The sequence below is a fragment of the Carassius auratus genome, chromosome 19 (assembly GCF_003368295.1).
Source record: "Carassius auratus strain Wakin chromosome 19, ASM336829v1, whole genome shotgun sequence".
Taxonomy (NCBI): Eukaryota; Metazoa; Chordata; class Actinopteri; order Cypriniformes; family Cyprinidae; genus Carassius; species Carassius auratus.
Window position 1 is genome coordinate 7,149,111 of NC_039261.1, and position 17,033 is coordinate 7,166,143.

Genomic DNA, 17,033 nt, shown 5'->3' on the forward strand with positions numbered 1-17,033 from the left:
ACACACTTAACTCTTCCTGGGTGAGGTGAAGTTTGATTGACAGCTGTCACCCCCACAGGTCTTCTAAGACCATAACAACAGGAGATAGTTGTGTTACAAGCACAGCTTGCAGGAAAAAAAGCATGTGTGAGACATCTTGTTGTACCATTATTTTGATAACAGTATCAAGTCACACTTGGCCTATCTCCACTCTAACTCCATTTCTCACTTTTCCCTTTGTGACCATCCTCACCATTTCATTGTCTTTCTCAGTTTTCTGCGTCTTAAAGGCACACAGTAGTTCACCCAAAAATGATCACCCCATATATCATAACATTTTATTTCATGATTTTTGTTGCATTTTTTTAACAGTTGTTCTAAGGAATTATGCTACATAGCAGTTCTTATATTTAAGTACGAAAAGTCGTTTTTATTTGATTTTAATTCCCACTAATGATCACGTTTTTTGAAGTCCTGCAAAATCCAGATGTTTGCTCAGTTTGTATTACTTTTAAATAACTAAAACACACATAACTTGTCACATGCTTGACTCATTATAAAAATTATAAAAACGTGCAGCATTACGCAGAAAACAAGACAGACAATACTGACTGATGTGCAGTGAACTGATGACAACCTCCTTGCATCATTTCCGAGAAGCTCTTCCCAACTCCAACATTATTAATGTGCAGCAATTCCTTGTTTTTCGGTAAATGTGGAGACTTGTGAATGCACATTATTTATTTCTGTATAATTAACAGTCTGGTGAATAATAACGTGCAAATTTATTTCTGTGTGCCTAGATTAATAATATACACTTCAGCCACCATCACTTGTGATAACGGTGTCCTCTAATTGGGTCCATTTCTAAATAAGTAACAGCTCAGAAAGATTTGTCAGACCATATTACAACAGACCAGTAATGACTTACAATTATAAACTGATTTGTAGAAGTCTATTGAGAATAACATGCCCCCTCAGATTCCTGAGCTAAAACAAAAAAAGTAAAAAACTTTTTGCAGATCATTTGCGTTCAAATTCTGTAATTTATTTCCAGACTAGATCTAAATAAATAGCTAGTAAGTTAGTTAATTATGGATATTTCCTTAACAAATTCCTAAAAATAAGACAAGTTGTTTGTAGATTTTCAAATACAGAGAGAGGTAGAGTACAGGGAATATGATGTTCTAGGTTGGAGAAGATAAAATGATCTGAGAACATGTCTGAATTGATCTATATTGCATCATGGTTTTGAACATAATATGATTTACTGTATGAAACCCACCATATGGTTACCTATGTAGGTCAACAAACACCCAGGTGGCTCTTTTGAAGTCTGTGTCTGCTTTCCAGCCCGTGAAAAATTACATGTTTTTTACTCTTAGAGAGGGAGACCGTATGAAGCATGTCCTCTTACGTCAGCAAATATGTGCACACAGTCAGTGGAAGGCAGAGTTCAGATGGAATTCACCATGAATGTAGGAAGAAGTGACAGGGTTACCGGAGTACTGCACTGTTGCATTATCATCATCACCATCACAGTTTGCTGTTGGCATGAGTTGGCGTCACCCTCTTAATACCAGGATGTCTGGCATTGAGCGAGCTACAATCTGATGACCTGTTTCTAAAGTAGCTCAGGGGATTATGGTGACCGTTATTGACCACAGTTCAAAGGTTATCTGCATACTGTAGGTCCTTGAACTATGTTTTTAGCCCACTTTTGAGACCTTCTATTATTATTGGATGTGAGGAGAATGGCTGTCAATATCCATTTTCTTGCATATTAACGGATTGTTCATTTTTAGACTCTATAATTTATTTAAAAATGAGGATTATGGTGAGGCACCTTTTATGGAAGTAATTCTGCTTCTTTCATTTATATAATTTAATTTTTTTTTATAATCACAATAAAATCATGTTAACATACTTATTGAGTATTTCAATGTTTATGAATTAACACCATCCATTTACTTCAAGCCAATAACTGTAACTCAGATTAAAATAAATTATTTTATGATAATTTTGATTACTTTTTTGTGGTAATCAACTTTTTTGTGGTAATCAACATTGTTGAAAGTGCTGTTGATGGATCAATGCATATTTCAATGTCCATAATGTTTCCTGTGGTGTCATTAAGCACACAACAGATGCAAAGCAGACAAATTATTCTGTGTATGGTTAAATTATGTAAGAGTGTTATCACAGATTGTGTTGGTGTTGCATATTGTAACTGTTAATGAGACATTGTGATTTTTATAAACCTAGACAACAAAAGGCACTTTTATTTTTTTCATTGCCATGAACACATACCAATAATCACAGTCTTAACAGTTCCCCATACACTCTCTCCTGAGTTGAGGCGGCTACATTCTCCTTTCTTATCGTGTTGAGATTTCAGAGTCATTATATCCAATCAAAGAAATGAAATGAGCACTGGCTCTGGTGTAGAGTAATGGATCCAGAATTTTTCAATCTCGAGATAGATAGAAACACACAGGCTAGATTGAAAGATCCTGAAGTGCTTCTTCTTGGGTCATTGACATCTTTCTTACAAATTCAAATATAAAAGCCTCCTCGACCCATTCACAATCACTATTCAAATACCTCTTTAGAAATCAATTGTCTCACTGTTCTGTGTCTCGTTTGTGATTGTTAATTAAGGAAACTTGTAGCAATTGCTTTGTCGAATTAGACCTCGTCAGCCTTCTGTGCTTGTAATTGTTGCTCTTGATGCTTTATGCTGGTGTAGTAGCCCTTGATTACCTCCTGCATATGCATTTCAATGTGAATTACTTTCGCAACACAACCAGCTTTTGATCAGGCCAGTGTAAGTGGCGTCTCATCCTGTGTGGCTATTTGCATACTAATTCAATATTGACTTGATTTCCAAGGTAATTAGAGACACATAGCCAGGCATACTGGCAGATTAATTCTTTTACTTTTCTTTTCATTGACATTTCTTTTATTGCAAGAGGTCTCGGTGTCGTAGTAAGCGATGGATCGTACAGGAAAATTGTGCAAAAGTAAACAGATGTGGTGCGCCCCCACCAAATGATAACATTGCCTTCCATCAAATTATCTTGTAAATGAGAAGAAAATGGCACGCTTGTCTTCAATTACAGGAAGTGATAGAGGACTGCATAAAAACAAGCACCTTAAGCCATTCTTGGTATGCAAACGCTGCTCATTTGGTGGTAATGACTCCTCTTTAGGCCTAAACTACATGCAGACCATGCAAAACTGCACAGATATGGAAATTACACTGGTGTAAAGAACCAAAGGCCGGTTTCTTCCTGGTGTTTTTAAGGTTGGCGCATTGTGGGATGCATTGTCTGTGCTGCCTTAAGAGTTAGTGATGCTATGTCTAACTTGATTGGGTAATTAACATTGATCTTAATTGGTGACAAAATTTATTATAAATTTAAAGGGTCAATTTATTTATTTATTATTTTTATTTTTTTATATACATCACCTGAAAGCTGAATAAATAAGCTTCCCATTGATTTATGGTTTGTTAGGATGTATATTTGTCGGAGATACAACTATTTGAAAATCTTTGATATATTTATGGTAGGAAACGTACAAAATATCTGCAAGGAACAAGATCTTTACTACTTTAATCGTATTTTTTTGCTTTGCTTTTTGAATGCATATATACCTTTATATTTTTTATAAAAGTATAAAAAGAAAGTAAAAAGTTTTGAGTGTGTGTATCTCTAAATTTTATAAAAACTTACACAATGGGAAGCACTAGACATTTGGGCAATTAGATTTGACATGAAGAAGAAATGTTACTTCCTGTTATTTTTAATTTTCCATTGACCTTTTCTAATACTTCAGTAGTCATTTTTTTGACAGGATATTTATATGTGGTCAAAGAAGCTAATTTTCCTCACAGCAGGATCCAGTGTTAACTTCCACAAAGATTTGAACAGATGTGTGATGAAATAAAAAATATTGGAATCTATTTTGAAATTAGTCTGGTCTGTTTCTAAAAACAGAAAGTAGTTTATATCTGCAATTAGTGGGAATGATGTGAATTTATACTACATTTTTAATCAGTTGTGAAAACTCAATTGCGAAGAGTTTTTAGACTATTAAACAAAATTTAAAAACATGCCTATTTAAATAAATGTTTTCCTTAGGAAAATGGGATATTACTTGTGTTGGAGGACAGTGTGAAAGTGGAGCATGTTTGTTGTGTGATGTGTCCAAGGCTGCAGTAGCCTGGACGCTCAGATCTCTTAAACCTCATGATTCACCCAGTGCTCTTTTAGACGACTGGTCACTTTGTGTACAAACATGCCTTGAAGAAACCTCTGTAGGAAGCAGGTGCCCTGTGCTCTGAACCATAAAAAGTCAGCTTAATGCATTGCTAGCCACTGGTGCTGTGTCACTGATGTAGACCATCTATGTGAATCACTGAATCACTCATCCCCATTGTTGTTGTTGGTGTTTTATTTTATTTTTTTCTTAGTCTGACTAGTCTGTGATATATATCATGCCCACAGGGTGATATATAAAATATATATTGTCTGTGTGTGTATGTGCAGTATATGTGTGTGAAAGGAAGCTGTACTACACAAGAATAATATTTTAGCCACTAAAATACTTTATTCTAAATACTGTAGTTACGAAAATTTGAATGTTCATCATTTATACTGATAACTGGAGTCTATTAAATCTATTCAAATAATCTTTAAAAACGGTTCACAACTTAAGATGAATGAATAAAGTATTTTCAGTTTTAGGCGAGATGTCCCTTTAAGATATGGTTTTGAACTGGGATGCATTTCAGAAAATAATTCTTCACTGCCCTTCCAGAAGAATACTGCATCCATTTATTGATTCATTAAGTCTGAAAAAGACAGGCGAATGTGCATAATCATTGGTTTCAGTGAAAGTCTAGAGTTTTTTCCTGTTGTTGTCAGTGAGGGAGTTTAGCTCTGCGAGTCTGACTCCAATCAGAGCTCCCTCACTCCTCAGTCAGTGAGATGTTGCCACTCTAAACTGGTTGGTATGCTAGTGTGTTAAAACTAATGGCCACATCTGTCAGGAGCAGGGAAGCAGGGCCAGGTTTTAACTGTCAGTTCAAAAATTGAGCACAGGCCAAATAAACAGCTTTTTTCCATCTGTCACATCACCTCTGACTGTGTGCTGTGGGCAAGGTTCAACTAGTGGACAACACCTTTTTACACCCGGGACCATAGGGAAGAGGTGGTGATGGAGGGATGCCAGATTGCTTTTCCCACAGGTGCCAAGGCAGCAGAATGCCGAATGAACAGTGCTCCTGTCTTATTTTACTTCCCACCTAGGCAGATAGGATATGACATTCACATCTATAAAGTGAAGATGAACGCTTGGAGTCAGCATTTTGGGGATTTTTTTTTTTCATAGGGCTCAGTGATGAGCATGAGGCTGGGCTTGTTGACAGAACTGCCACTTGCTCAGATGGGCCAATGCTATGTTGCTGTCATGCCACCTCTTTGCCCTCTACAGAGGTTTCCTGTCATTGGGTAATGATGTGTAGGGTTAGAGTTAGAGCTAGAGCAGTTTTTGCAGTTATAACTGATCAAAAACTGATTATTATTCTTTAGCTTGGGTTAAACTAATGAATTTTACTTGGCTGGAACAACAGCTATGCTAATTATGTCTCTTTATGTCTATTTGTTTCTCTGTTTTATAACTAGAATTTACACAAGCTTCAGTCTGGATCCAGAACACCTGAGAACAGATGATGCTAACCCTGAAACAACATACAGAACTACCAAATTTGGCTATGAGTGTGATTGCATCATATAATAATTGCTGTTAATAGTGTAAATCGTCCATTTGACTACGTCTTTAATTGACTTTTACGAAAATTCCTGTCATATGCACATAAACTGACAGTCACCACTGATAAGCTGCTACTTAAATATTGTAGAAACTTAATTTTCTGTAAAGTTGCTTTGCAATCATTTGTATCGTAAAAAGTGCTATACAAATAAACTTGAATCGAATTGAATTAAAATGAATTAATATTACCAACAGAAACGTTAAAGAAAAGTTAACATTTTTGTTTGTCAACCAAAAAAAAAAATGTAATCACATTTTCTGTGATTATTCGAGACTAACTGATTAGTATATTGTCATAATTTCACTCTGAACCTCCAAATCAATGTAGAAACAACGTAGGGGTAAAGATGGTATATTTTAAATATGTGCAATGACATCTCTTTACCAATATTCTTTATTATTAACAATTTTTTGATAATACTACTGCTGCTGATGTTGTTTCTATTAAATGCATGCACGTTTTCATGTTGACAGCAAATCCATAGATTTTCTGAAATGATGTCATCGACCCACATCTCACCCCTAGTCAGGCACCACTACGTCATGTAACAGCAACAAAAACATGAACAAACACTGTACAATTGTCTTATTATTAACTAACATTAACACAAATTAATAAATATATTGTTCCATGTTCGTTTGTATACCACACACAATGTTTATGCGCATAGTCTATGTCTTCTTCTCCGTTTTTAGTGTATCTCTGTGTCAGATTTACAGCGCCACATGCTGGTCTGGCATTGTAAACTACATCGTTTTGTGGTTTTGTGTTGATGCAAATATTTCTTGAGACAAGGACTAAAAAAGATTGATTATATAAGTAGATAAATAAATAAAATGAAGCAATTTTCCCTCTTCCTTTCTGGCCAGTTAAAATTTCACCAGGCCATGTAAAAATGTGAGCTTGGTCTGCAGAATTTTTTTATTTATTGTTGAGCCCTGGTTTGGGTTGTCTTTTATATTGAACTATGAAATCTGGGGTAAGAGAGAGCAGAATTTTAAAGTATGCATCACATATAACATCTCTTCAGAGGCTGGGTGCAGTTTCCTGAAGAACCCTCACAGGTGCCCATTCTTGTGGTTTGAATGCCTCTTGAAACTTCGATAGATAGAGTGAACCCATTTCAAATCACCTCGGGTCATTTCACTTCAAGCTTTGCACAATGTGACGTAGCAATTATAACACATGCTGAGTATGATAAAGCAGTCCTCCATGAATTTGTAATAGAGCCACATGTTGTTGAACATCGCTACAATTAGAGCGCAGCTGTACGGAATGCGATGTGAGGATTGTGTTTACTCATCCATGAACACAGTCTCTAGAATATTCATGCTGCTCATACATCACCACATATTTGTGTCATGGAAATTGACCATTGCATTTTTTTTTCTGGACTTTGCGGTCCACAGCTTGCCTTTAATTTAATTTGGGGTGAAAGCATCAAAGCAAATTACATGCATGGCAAGTGACATGCATGCTTAGAGTATGTTCATAATATAACCTTGTGTAAAATACATTTCATTTTCGAAATTGTTATTTCTTAAAGCTGTTGTTCACCAAAAAAAATAAAAAATTATTTTGCTGAAAATGTATTCACCCTCAAGCAAAAATGAGCTTTTCTTTATTATTTTTTTCATCAGAACAGATTTGGAGGAATGTATCATTACATCACACGTTCAACAAACATTGCATCACACTTTTCCACTGATCAATCTGTAAATTTCAGCAAATTAACATTTCTGGGTGAATTATTTCTTTAAGACGCTACAAAAGGTGTAAAAATGTAATTAGATGTAGTTCACTTGTTCAGTTAGCTGTATTATCCTTGCAAACACTGCCATAAACTGTAAGTGAAAATGTAAGTGAAAATGTAAGTGAAGAGTGAATAATTCACATAACTTGCACGCTGAAAGCATCGTTCTCTCTCACCTCTAAAGCAACTGCTCATGCTCTTCCCTCAGGCGAAATTTTACCTGAGTCCACTCGAGTTGCACATATTTCCATAAAAATTTGTACATCTGATAAGCCATATCATATGCATGTATACAAATCCTTTTTTTTTTTTTTTATAAATGCATTTTGTTATTGAAAAACAAATAAAACAATTAACATTGGCATTTGTGTCCTTAGAATTACTACATAATACTAGAGATGAACTAGAAGTGTTTGGTACTTCTTTTTTTTTTTACCATCAATCATCACTATTATTGTATTCAAATATGAGGGCAAAAAGCCAGAAAAATATTCTATTTCCCTTTATGAATGTACTTGATTATTCATTAGACAACAGGAAGCACTGTTGATGGGAATTTCTTGCAATTTCCTTTCACATAAAGTAGAAATTAAGGGCTGCCGGGGTCCCTTTTCATGTCATAGTGTCCAGTGTACTATAGAGATGAAGAGTGGCTCACCTCAATTGAGCGGAACAAAACAGACAGGGTTAAAGACCTGAGGAGCCAGATTTTCATTTCAGCGCTGTTTGAAGAAGCTGTTTTAAATTTGAAATAAATCACTTTACCCACACTCTTCGGGAGACAGAACATGGAGGGCAATGAGTGTAAAAACCCTGCCTTGTCAAAGCATTCTCAAATCAAGGTCTGGGATGGTGCATCCTGCTCTTGGGCTTTCTCTGAAAAATACTTGATTCCATATGCAAGTCAGCACTTTGATCAAATCCTCCATGATTTGTCTCATTCGTTTGTGCTTTGGTTCATCAGTTGTTTTTCACATATTTGTTTACTCATTTTTTATTACTTCAGTAAAGCTAAATAAGGATTTAAACAGATGTGCTGTGAGTTTGCTACAAGCGCTGAGGTGTTTAGAGATGCGTACAGTTCTGTGCTGACAGAGCCATGGAAATGAACCATACAGTGTGTAATGCTGTGTTATTTTATACAGAATCATTTGCCTCATGGGGTCCAACATATTGAGATCACATGTCTAGAGGTAGTTCACCCAAAAAGGAAAATTATTATTATTATTATTATTATTATTATTATTTACAGAGGCTTTGCAATTCTTGAGTGGAAAAGATCCTCCCCAAATTGTGTTGTAAAGTCTCTGGAAGGAAGATGTCATTGACTGTCTTTGTACAATATAGCATTTGTGACCCTGGACCACAAAACCAGTCTTAAGTCGCTGGGGTTCATTTTTAGCAATAGCCAAAAAAAACATTGTATGGGTCAAAATGATCAGTTTTATGTTTATGCCAAAAAATCATTAGGATATTAAGTAAAGATCATGTTCCATAAAGATATTTTGTAAATGTCCTACCGTAAGTATATCAAAATGTAATTCTTGATTAGTAATATGCATTGTTAAGAATTCATTTGGACAACTTCAAAGGTGTTTTCTCTGTATTTAGATTTTTTTGCACCCTCAGATTCCAGATTTTCAAATAGTTGTGTTCAAAAATTGTACAATCCTAATAAACCATGCATCAATGGAAAGCTTATTTATTCAGCTTTCATGTGATATATAAATCTTTACACTTAAGACTAGTTTTCTGGTCCTAAGGAACAGACCCAATCCAGTTAATTCACATATTTCAAACCATGCTGTGTGTTTATTAAGGAATGTGGGTTATGAATTATGCTCCTGGATATTCTAGCTCTGTTTTAACACACCTGCTTCTACATTTTCTTGCTATTATCTTATGCCTTGATTAGCAGGTACAGGGGTTTTTGATTTTGGATAATGGAATTGGTCAATGTGAGATATGCTATAATGATTGAAGAGTAATGTCAGTACTATTATTTTAGTTTCAGGGTCATAGGATTTGTCTGTCTTGTTAAGATTCATCAGAAACGCCTTTTAAAACTACAAATTTTGGAAATTACACCAAAATAAATAGCCTACAACTACAGTACATGTAGCATGTTAATATAAATTGCTTATGATGCTTATGTATTTTTAAGCTATTCAGTTATTGGGAGGATGGATACAGTAGATAAATAGATCACAGGAATAAATTACATTTTAATATATTTAAATAGAAAACAGTTATTTTAATTATTTAGTAAAAAACATTTAAATATTATTGTTTTTGCTGTATTTTGGATTAAATAAATACACACTTGGTGAGCAGAACTAAAAACATTAAAAAACGTGAATTTCTTCACCAAAATTTGTTTGATCAAACTGTGTCAGGCGGACCCCCTGTAGTACTGCTATGGACCCCCTAGGAGTTACGGACCCCTTTTTGAAGATTCTGTTCTTTATTTATTTCCCTGAAACTGCTGAAGCTCAAATTCATCGTTTATTTGTTTGCAAGTTGTAACTTCTGATGAATGGCTCGCATCCGCCTCCGTGTTTAGTCTGGGGATCTAATGCTACACGATCTGATATGGTTAACCTGGTTTCTTCTTCTCCTGAGGTACTGTATGCATCCCTAACAAGTCAGCTTATAGCTTTCATGTGTCATGTCTCTGTGTATCCACTGTCTCTCGGGAAACCGAAGTCACATTTGCCTTGATCTCTGATCAAGGATTGAGATAAATGAAGCTTGGACAAATAACGGACTGTGGCTGTGTTAAAAGGTTAATTACATGAGACTGTCTCCATATGCTATCGTGTTTGCTATTCCATTTCTTTGTCATAAAACCCACTGACACCGTGGAGCACTGGTGCAGGTTCCCTGCTTGTTCCTTTGGTGACACAGGATCATTAGAGCAGATATTTGTGTGCTTTTATCATGGGTGCAGGGTGATCTGGGACAGAACTGCATGGTGTTTTTAGGTGTCACTCTGACAGCACATGCCCTACATTTACAGCAAAATATGACCTAAATGTAAGCTTGTTTGTTTGTCCTAAAGCATGGTGCCATAAGCTTTAATTTTTTTCTTTCTTTAATATATTATTAAAAATTTTTTATATTAAATGTTTAAAATGTGTAAAACTGTCAGCTGTTTTGCTACAATTGAAATTAGACATCCTAATACTATAATGTACATTATATAAAAAAGGGGGTTGTAAATAAAACAAAAATTATGAGTATGTTTTACAAGAAAATACTACTTCAGTCTTTCTACCTGAAAAAAAGTTATTTCTTTGTAATTATTTGTAAAAAATAAATATAAATAAATAAAAAAATTGTAGTTTCTACTTTTATCAGGTTACAGTTTGAAAATTGTACATTCATTTTAACATTTTCTAAAGATTGGATTTAACCATGTTATAAAATTAACTGTTTTGCACTTTTCCTTTTTTTTTTTTTTTGCAGTTTCACCTTGATTGTGTCTTCTATGTTTTTGCTAACTTCTAATGTTATTTTGTGTGATAGTTAAATGGTCTAAATAATAAACAAAAAATATATACATTTATTTTTTTGTCCTCACATTCTTTCTTGTAACTCCTCCCTCTCAGTGGCATAGCTGACTGAATGGCTCATTATGTAGCTCATTATGCAGGCCTTTGTCTTCTCAGGTGTAAATCACAATGATATTCATGATATAGTTCACGCCCTCTCGCATATGACTTTTACCAACAAAAAGTGACATACAAAATTTAAATCAATATATTGTTTTCTGTGGGTGAGTAAACAAGATGATTTTCACATCATTTAGAAAGAAATATTCTAGGCTACAAGCTCCAGTTCTCGAAAATCCCGGGAACCATTGTTCTTTGTGTTTTATGGCCTTATTCAAGTGTTTTAACATTTTTAGTTTTTCACTAACCACGCATACTATTTTTTTTCTCAAAAACACAATCATGTACATACATGCATTTCACATATTATTATAGGCCAGTTTGTTCTGATTACAGTGAGATTAGACTTTACCCATTTAGATATTTATAAGAAACTGAAAAAAGCACAAATGTCAGGGCATGACAAAACTTCTCCAGGCCCCAAAAATACCCTTAGACTCCAGAGGGTTAAACATGGGAAATTAGATATGTAAAATATATAAACATAAAAATATTTGCTGATAGTGTGTTTGTATATATATATATATATATATATATATATATATATATATATATATATATATATATATATATATATATATATATATATATATATATATATATATATATATCCAATATAAACTGATACCTCTAAATTCTGAAATATCAGGCAATAAAAAGACATGGTGCATACTTTTATATAAATATCCTGTGAAAGGCTTCAGTGATTTAGTGCTGGAGACTTGTAGGATTTTTTTTTTTTTCAAAAGTTTAGTTTTTGCTCTTGTAGGAGGACATGCATGATTTTCAAAAAAAAAAAAAAAAATACATAAATAAATAAAATTGACAGTAAATGGATAATAAGTAGCTTTTTATCAGTGGAGCAACTTGCCAGCACAGTGCATTTAGAACTAAATTATGTATTAAAGCAAATTTAATGACAAACCCCATGCGTTTTAAGTTGAACAGGGTCACACTCTAGCAGAATAAAAAATAGGCATATTTGCAAACTCTCTAACTTTGAAATAATAATAAAAAAAAAATAGTCTGAATGGCATGCATATTCAAAATACAGGTGTTCAGTTAAAGCGTGATGTCTCCTGTGGCTCACACTGTGCTGACATCGGCATTCCAGCTGTTCTCAATAGTGTGAGGGACGGCCATCACGCTGACTTTCAGAGCTTTGGAAGTCAATAGAGTGTTTATTTATTAATTAATTTATTTATTTTTGGCCTTTCACGTCTGTCATGATTAAAAGACTTATGTGTTTACTGCAAATGTACTTTGCGGTCGAAAGAGTCAGAGAGTGAAAAAAGCGTCATGATTTAATATACTAATTATCTCTGTCAGCTAATTAGAATTTAGCATTTTGCTCGTGTAAATAGAGACAGACATGGGCACCTCTGCTGCTGCAGGGAAGGAGCGAACGTCAAGCTGAGAGCGTCGTCATTCACACGCCGGCTTCGGCCTCATTAATTACGCTCAGTAAGAGTTGAGAAGCCGTGCTAATGACTGTGAGTGGCGCTGAATGAAATGAAGTACACAAGCCTGCTCCTTTTTTCTTATTATTCCTTCAAGATCTTTTTATGCATTGAAAAACCTTGACTCTAATGGAAATCAGTATACTGTACTGCATGCTGCCATTGTCATGTATGTGTGTGCGTTTTCTGTGAGTCAAGGTTTCATGTACCTTGTCATGTTTTTCATCAGTGTTTTCAATAATTATAGATGTCAAAATAATAGTTATAAGTGCACATTATTTCCTTCTGTTGTTTTGATTTCATTCATCTGCAGCAGGTCAGCAGGATTATTATATTGTGCTTTAATGCGTAGAACTCTTTGACCTCACCAAGTGTGCTTGCTTTCTTATCTTTAGCAGCTGATTTATTCATTGCATGGGGTCATGGAGAACGGTGACCGTATGGCAGTAAGTGCTTTGCTTTGGAGGGTATTGCTGATATAGTGTGAAGTGTCTCAATCTGTCATCAAGAGCATTCTGGAGCAAAACACCACCGTGACAGCTTTCAGTAACTGCACCGACAAATTTTTTTTTTACGGTATTAACCGCTGAATCCTTGCCCATTTTGTGATTGTATGTTATTGGTGATCTATGGTTTTCGGAAATGCAGAAGCAAAGTGTTTCTCTGCAGTTAGGATTTTTATTCTATATTGATGCCCCAGTTCCTTTTATTGTTTACATGGTTTCAGGGTTAAGGCATATGCAACAACATTCAAAAGTTTGATATTGTTAAAATATTTTTGTTTTCAAAATTTTACTTTGATCAAAAATAAATTAAAACAGTAATTTTTTTTAATATTATTGAAAACCAAAACACCAGATGTTCTGTAAATATCAAAAATGTAGCGATGGACACACATAGAGATGCAGCTCAGCTCATGTTCACATCATTCCACGTATATCTTCAGATTTGGACATGACCAAATGGTGATTATATCACCAAAGTGAGGGACTTTCTGTCCATTTCCAAAATCTAGACCTGTTTAGACCATTTTTTTTTTAATTGTGAATAGAAGAGGTGGATGTTTTCACATTACAGGGTTTTCCACCAATCAATGCCTCATCTTACATAACTTTTCATCTGTATATGCCATTATTTATTGTTTTTTTGTATCTGTCTAGTCCTTATTTTAATTTTATAGTCTTTTCTCATCCACATTTTTGATAAGAAATTTACTTTTTTTTGTAGATTTGTATCCACTTTTAAATGCATAGCATCATGATGGTTTTATCTCATCCCCCCACCCCAAGTTTCATCTCTCTCTCTCCCTGACTTGAATGAGACATTGATGTACTAACTGCTGTAGTGAGTTTGACAGTAAATGAATTAGCTTTGATTAGACTGAGAGGCAATGGAGGTTCTTGACACCCGCTACTGTCAAGTCTCTCCTGTTTTCGCTTATTTTAGTTTCATAGCATAGTATATTTAGCATTATACATGCCTTAAAATAACTTTATATAACCATTTAGAAATGCATGTTTGTCTTTATCTGAATTCATTGACATTAAGTTTAGCAGACTGAGAAGTGAGACTCACATTGACATGAAGAGTAAGCCCTTGACTCTGAAAAGGCTTTCTGTGTGAACAAACACACACTACATACGGCCATCCAGCAATCCAAATAGATGTATTATATGCAGTGTATTGTTTGGTATAAATATTATAAAGTTCTTGACAATTTGAGTAGTGTTCTAATGGAGCATAATTATGTCATCTTGACTTAAATTAGTGAAGTAATTATATTCACATAAAATGTCAGGGAAAAAATGTCCAAGAAAGTTTTGCTCAATAAGTCATTCATTCAGTTCAAGCACTAGCAATTCTAGGATTTTTAAAGAAGAGGTCACAGAGGGTCCAAAATGTGTTGGACAGGGGTCATCATAGGCACTATGTTTGGTTTGGAGCCAAGCAGCAGAGTATGATGTGCTGTGTTTTGTGGCACATTCCTCCTATAACTATCATTAAAGGTTTGTGTGACTTCAGGTCTTCTGTTGGCTCAGACCAGATGGGGTAGCCTTTGTTGCCCTCGTGCCTCGTCAAAGTCACTCAGATCTTCATTCCTTCCCATTTCTTCTGCACTTCTGTGTGTGTGTGTGTGTGTGTGTATGTATGTATATATATATATATATATATATATATATATATATATATATATATATATATATATATATATATATATACAAAAGGCAAATTAACAAAAGGTTAAAAATGTGAACAGTCGTGCAGTTTGTTTGTTCGTATATCTGATTCCACTGGGACTCAACTTGCTTTCTCTGAAGCATCAACACTTTTTGTTGTTGCTGTTGTTTTTGTTTTTGTCTTTCCCCATTCTAGGCAGAAGATGAGAGAATCTTCTTTGTGAGAGCAGCCACTTGTGTCACTGTGTGCTGGGGACTGTGATTCCTCAGAAGGCCAAGCACCACGTTCCTCTTCAGGCAGTACAGAGCCCCAGCTGATGCTCCTGGCCCCCAGGTGAACTGTGTAAAAGCCCGGTCCCTTTTCTTCCCTTCTATACCTCTCTATCCGTGTTCATCCTCCCTTGTGTACAGATTACCTTCAAAATCAACAACAGCTCCAGCTAGCTTCAAAGTGTCCTTTTTGTCTGTGTTGCATATGATGCTTGTTGTTTGAAGTTTTAAATGTCTTGTCATTTACGATAGAATGCAAATGTACTGAAGTGCCAGACTAGACATGCATGTGTGGGTGATTTCTTATGCAACATGTCCATCTGAGACAGTCTTGATTTATTAATGTTTTGATATGTGGAAACACTCACTTTATTTCATGATGATATTTTTTTGATACATGAAGGTATCTAAATTAAAAAAAACTGAAGACAACAGTAATTGAACACTATAGTTACCCATAAATTTCAAGAATATAGTCAATATAGTCAATAGTACTTGATGATGGGCACTAGTTATTATATTATTGTCATTTTTTCTCAACCCTATGTTGTTTTAGGCAGGATGTCAAAGCTTCTGATTACCATGCAGGGAATCCAACATTTGTTCTGCCAAGCTTCGAAAACACAAACAAATCCATAAAAAGTGGTCTGTACATAAAAGTGTGTGTTTTTTTGAAAGTCTGTAGTCTGGACACAATATATTGAGTTTTAAATGCATATTTGTACTGTAACAGAATATAATAGTGATGCAGTCGCAATATGAATTGTGGAATAGCTCACACAGGAGAGATAATGTATGCTCAGCCTGTTTTCTCAGCAGACGGTTTGAAATCCTATAACAAATGATTGGTCATTCTCATCTCCATGTTTAGCTGTCACATTCGTCTTGCAATAATTTTTAACTAGACTTTCTGATTGTCGTCAAATTCATTACATCAATCAGTCTTACTCTTTTACTTTTTTTATTAAGGAAAAGGATTACAGACAGGAAAGCAGAGGTGATAGAAATGGGAATGGGATCTGGACATAACTCAAGTTGGATTAAAACAATCATTTTGTTTAGCAAGTAATGAATTCTTACTGACATGTAGTTGACATTATAAACTGTTAGCTTGTTATGTTTGTGATGGAGTAGAATGATTTTGGCATAAAACACAGATGATACTCACCGATCATATATACCAACACAGAACATTTCCCAACATTAGTGCATGAATCTTGCTAGACAGTTTTTTTTTAACCAGTTCTTTTGTAGTTTTGTTTTCTTTAACAAAAACAAATGTTCCCAGAACAATCTTGATGTGTCATTGCAGGTGCTGTGGTGTATTTACAGTATGTATGTTTTTTTTTTTTATTAGTTTTTTATATAGCCCATTTACCACTGAAAGTCCTGAACGTTTAACCTATGTTTAAGTATCTTAAGAGCCCGAGGCAGAAAATCCCTTGTTAAGACGAGCTTTTCTTCCAGGGGTCTTAATAGAGGATTAGAGGAATCCTCTGGCCAGAGCAGTCATCTGAAATTTAATCCACCTTGCAAGATTGCCTTTAATTGTCATAACCTGACAGAACGGAACAACAGAGACTGATGTAAAGCTCTAAATTAGCCATAGAGAATTAAAATGTGTCAACCTGGTGTATCTGGCCACAAGTATCTGCATCTGATGAAAACCCTTACATATAAACGCTGGATAAAAAAAAAACATGGACAACTGAACAAAATTGACCTAATTGGTCTGAGAAGGCTTTGCAGTCTCCTACATGTTATGAATACATTGGAGACTGTTGTGAAATAAGCAGATAAATGCTGAGGAAAACATTATATGTTTTCATTCATTTTAATCCCTTTGTGTTTTTTCCCTCAGTGTCCTCTCTTGGATGCTGA

The 17,033-nt window shown here is 34.8% G+C and overlaps 1 long non-coding RNA gene across 1 annotated transcript in view; it reads left to right on the forward strand.

The window, feature by feature from the left end:
- The window catches only part of LOC113120260 (uncharacterized), a 29,989-nt gene extending 14,387 nt beyond the window's left edge, over nt 1-15,602 (forward strand). The window contains exon 3 of the long non-coding RNA XR_003294563.1: nt 15,079-15,602. This is a non-coding gene — a long non-coding RNA (uncharacterized LOC113120260). The remainder of the gene's footprint in view (nt 1-15,078) is intronic.
- Nucleotides 15,603-17,033: the final 1,431 nt, after the last annotated feature.